Below are 5,262 nucleotides of genomic sequence, written 5' to 3'. Positions count from 1 at the left end.
CAGGGCCACTTTGGTTCTGGCACGGTAGCCATGACCACCGAGGTCTTTGCTGTCATTGACTCTGATGTCTCCCTCTGCAAAGCTCTCGTGTTTAAAGGATGCAACCGTCTGCAACATTAATTTGAGGAGTCAAAAGGAGATGTCGCATCACGTGGGCTGATTAAATACTATTGTTTAATACAAATATTTAATTACTAAGCAGGTTTGATTCACATTCTAGAACCTGGATAGGATTCGCACAGCTAGCTTGTTAGCAAATGGTCTGGAAGATCAACTATTTATGATAAATGCAGGGATCTGGAAATGGGTGTGCTGTCACCACAGCCCATCCAGGTGGCCTGGACACAGACTGCAAGCCCTTTATTATACTATACTATACTTTTAATTTAGTTTAAGAAATAAACATGTTTTTCTTTCATGACTCATTAGATATGATTTACAGCATGGGACTTGTTAAGTGTGTGGGGTGGTAGTGGTGGTCTAAATAAACATTCAGGATTTGGATGTGCCCATCAAGCCTCCTACCCTGCCACTTTGATGGCTGAAGCACACAACCCTACCGCATTGCACCAACTTGTCAATAAAAATGCCATGTGGAACCTTATCAAAAGACTTACTGAAATCAAGGTTATATCCACAGCATTACCCTGATCTAACCTTGTAAAGAAAGATATAAGATGAGTCAGCTGCATTTCACATGGTTGATCACGAGTTACTGGTGCACCATCTCACCAGGATGCACCTCACTGGGATTCAGGGGACGGTCCTTCAGTGGCTGTGTTCCTTTCTCCAACACAGCACACAGAGGGTGGCAATGGGGGGACTTATCGTGCCCCTATCGACTCCCTTGTGGGTCCCTCAAGGGATGGTACTCTCCCCCACATTATTTAACAACTTTACGTGCCATCTGGCACAACTGGTCCAGAGTTATGGGCTGGGTTGTCACCAATATACCTAGCTCTATTTCCTGATGGATGGCTGCCCAGACTCCCCTGGGATATATTTGCCAGATGTTTGGAACCCATGGCTGAATGGTTAGAGCAGAATCGCCTGAAACTCAACCCCTCCTAAACAGATCCTGTGGCTGGGCAGAAAGGTGGCGGGTCAGGAAGCATGCCTACCCAACTTGGCTGGGTTGCTGCTTAACATCTTGCCCTCAGTCAGGAATTTGGGGGTGATCTTGGATGCCTTCCTATTGATGGATGCCCAGGTCATAGGAGTAGCCCACACGGTGTTCTACCATCTTTGTCAAGCAAGGCTACTAGCACTCTACCTACCCTCAGACTGACAGCCCTCTTTTCATCACCTTTTACAATGTCACTCTTGTCCCTGCAACCATGTCCCTATTATTTTTCTTACTTTGAATATTACTAAATAACTCTTTTTTGTTGTTGTTAGCATTTCTTGCTAGCCTAAGCTTTAGCTTTTCTAATACTCTCCTTACAAGCATTGGTTATTTTGTTTATATTCCTCCTTGGTTATAAAGTCCTCCTTCCATTTCCTAAATAAGTGTTTTGTTTTGTTTTTTACTCAATTGTTTTGAAAGCTGTTTGTGGAGTCACCCTGTTTTCTTTCAATTCCTCCCAGTTTTCCTTCCTAAGGGAATTATCTGCGATTGTGCCTTCAGTATTTCACTTTTGAAAAACTCTTCTTGGAATTTCATCTCCTTACGTTTTTCTGACCATGGGATTCTACTCAACATAACTTCAAGTTTGAGAACATTTGCTCTTCTGAAGTCCAGCCTATATGTTTGACTACTTACAGCTTTTCTCTTCCCCAAGATCATAACATCCAAAATCACATGGTCACCACTACCAAGTGCATCCACAACTTTAACCTTGTCAATCAGTTCTTCCCTATTCGTGAGAATCAAGTCTAAAATATCACACCCCCTGATTGCCCCTTCCACTTTCTGGGAAATGAAGTTGTCAGCAAGACAAGTCAAGAATGTATTGGACATTTCATTTTTAGCAGACCTGGTCTTCCAACTGAAATCTCCCATGACTACTAGGTCCCATTCCCTAATAACTTTGTAAACTGGTCTAGGAGCATCTCATCCAAGTCCTCCACCTGGCCTGGTGGTCTAAAGGGACCCCCACCATAAGCGGCAGTTGTGTATATAAGCAGCTCCCCTCCACTTCCCTTTTAGTGTTTTTGGAATACCTTATAATTCCACTGGACAAGCCATTGTTGAACATACAAATGGCACCTTAAAGCGAAGGCTTGAAAAATTAAAACAGAAAGGGGGAGTGAGTATCAGGAATCCCTGCTCTCATCTGCTTTATTTACTATTAATCATCTCAATCTTATTTCTTTTAATTCTCAATTTTTAACCAGGTCTCAGCGTCACTTTCAGGTAGACGCACCCCTTCCTCGGCCGCAAGCCCATTACCGTCATTTACCTGATCCACAGTGGTATGGGCCAGGCCCTTTAATCACCTGGGGCCGGGGCTACGCTGCTGTTGCTCTTCCTTCTGGTGCATTGTGGGTTCCTGCTCGTTGTGTTCATCCAGCGCTTGATGACGTGGCACCAGGGCCTCAACAACCCAATCCCAAACTTCAACATTCAGCTTCACGAGACCGAGCCAATGGCTCAGCACAAGAGGGGAAGGAATAAATCTAATCCTCCAGTGTCATGGGGGGGGGGGGCACTGAAAGGGCTGTCCAATCAAGCTCAGCAGCAGTTTCAGGCTCAAGGCCTACCTGAAACTCCAGAGAATTTTTTAGCTGCTGTAATAACTACTTTACACTTTAACTCTGTCTTGATTATTATGTGCTGCTTATTTTGTCTGCTCATTGAGGGGGCAGTAGTTCATGACATATCAGCACCTAATATATGGGTGCGCCATGCTGTGTATATGTTTGCTTTTCATGGGAAGAATGTATCTTTGATTTATGAACCTCCTCTTTCAGTAGCATCTATGTCTTTCATTCCAACACCTTTTAATTCCCCAGAATTGCAGAATATAGATAAATCTAAGTTGTTTGCTGGAAATTTTTCACAAGTGCCTAGGTTTCATCTATTTCGTTATCACAGATCACTTCTTGGATTATGCTTTTGTTGTTATGCAAAGAATTCTGCTTTTCACCATTGAACCCCGAAGAATCTAACAGATCAGTGATGGGAAAATAGAGCAAAAAACTACACTGCTTGTTTAGATCATTTTTATTTGTGGGGTTCGTATAATAATACCTTTCAACCCAATGTGTCTTTAATGAATAGTACCTATGATCAGCTGTATCACTCTTTTCCCTTGTTTGGTCCTAATAGCTCAGCGCTCAATGAAGGATTTGTGCAAATTGGCTTATTAAGGACCCTAATTTACGGTTTCTTTTAGGTGGTGGATGGGCAACCAATTATCATCTAGGAAAGTATCAGTGTGCAGCCATAGGGTATCTTACCATTCCTGTGCAAGTGGTTGGGGGAAAGATCAAAAGTAAAAGAAGTGAGAAGCAAGGGGCATTGGGTCCTACCTGTTCTAATGAAGTCATTATGGATATCCAGCTAAGTAAAGGAAGTGATACAGGCAGAGCTGTAGTTGGAGCCTTTATAGGAACTCTCACCTTAGGTTCTTACCCTGGTATAATTGCACAAGAAAACAGACATTCCATTTTAGGCGTCACTTGTAGATTAGAAAAGACAGTGAATGCAACCAGTTGGCTGATTCATGACCTGCAGCAAGAGATCTCAGAATTGCATCAGTTAAGCTTACAACATCACTTTGCACTGGATTTTTTATTGGCCCGTCAAGGGGGATTTTGTAAAATTATAGGGGATGCTGGTTGTAAAGTGGTGTATCATGATTTGAACAAAACTATTGAGGATGAATTGAAACGTCTTCAAGAAATAGTGCAAAATAATGTTTTTACAACAAATGAATGGAAACCATTTGATTGGCTTATTTCATGGCTCCCAGATTAAAGGTAAAGGTAAAGGTATCCCCTGTGCAAGCACTGAGTCATGTCTGACCCTTGGGGTGACGCCCTCTAGCATTTTCATGGCAGACTCAATACAGAGTGGTTTGCCAGTGCCTTCCCCAGTCATTACCGTTTACCCCCCAGCAAGCTGGGTACTCATTTTACCGACCTCGGAAGGATGGAAGGCTGAGTCAACCTTGAGCTGGCTGCTGGGATTGAACTCCCAGCCTCATGGGCAAAGCTTTCAGACGGCTGCCTTACCACTCTGCGCCACAAGAGGCTCTTGCTCCCAGATTAGAGGTGGGTAAAAACTGTATTTCTCAGCATTATATGTGTAATTGGCCTTTTGATCACTTTGGGTTGTTTTGTACAATGCATGCCAAGCCTTTGGATCATGTGCTGGCAATCCAAAGAAACTTTGCAGCGACGTCATATGTACTACGCTTATAATCAGCTAAGAATTAAAAAGGGGGAGATGTAGAGATTGGGTTACGTATGTGTTGGCAAACCACGTTAGGTAGGTGTTAGCAAACCACACCCCCATGATCTACCTCTGCCTCTAGCCCTCCCTAGACTACACCTGTGCACCAAACTTCTTCCAGTCACCTCACAGTTTTCCTAGATTTGCCATATATGGCACGGCAGCTAGAAATTCCAATCCCGTTAGAACACAAGGGCTTGCAAGGGTTTCTTCTTTGTTTGTATTGGATGACGAGGAACTATAAAATAAAAAAGTGCCTTCTGATCTTCAGGCTTCTTTCACCAGACTCCTGCCATGTGTCGTTCATCATACCGCCTCCCGAGACCACCCCATTTAAATTGCTTGTTGTGTTGTGACATTTTGGTTGTTCATAACAAATATTATGTTTGTTGGTTTTAGACTTCATTGACCAACAAAGATAACTACATTCTTAATCTATTTTGGAACTATTGAATTATGTATAAAATTTATACTATAAATGTTCCCTTCATTCATTCCACATTATTGGTAACCAACAAAGATAACTACATTCTTAATCTATTTTGGAACTACTGAATTATGTATAAATGTTCCCCTCATTCATTCCACATTATTGGTAACTGAACTCTGAAGTCATTTTGAGGAATAAAACAGAGGGAGCCGCTGTACTGCAATCAAATGCAGTACAAATAAGATGGTTTCTGAATTGGCATCAGCATGAGGAGGGAAGGAGGGTGTAACCTAAATTTCCTCATGAAGAGCTTGCAAAGATTTCATTTAGCTGAAAAACTGGGCTATAAATGTGCTCGTAGTAATCACGTTGTTCTGCTTCTTGACCCTCCCTTGATTTCGACAACAGTGAAACTGGCCGTTTTCCTCACAAC

Source organism: Paroedura picta, chromosome 2 (assembly GCF_049243985.1).
Source record: "Paroedura picta isolate Pp20150507F chromosome 2, Ppicta_v3.0, whole genome shotgun sequence".
Taxonomy (NCBI): Eukaryota; Metazoa; Chordata; class Lepidosauria; order Squamata; family Gekkonidae; genus Paroedura; species Paroedura picta.
The sequence above is the reverse complement of the archived record's forward strand: the minus strand, read 5'-3'. Positions refer to the sequence as shown.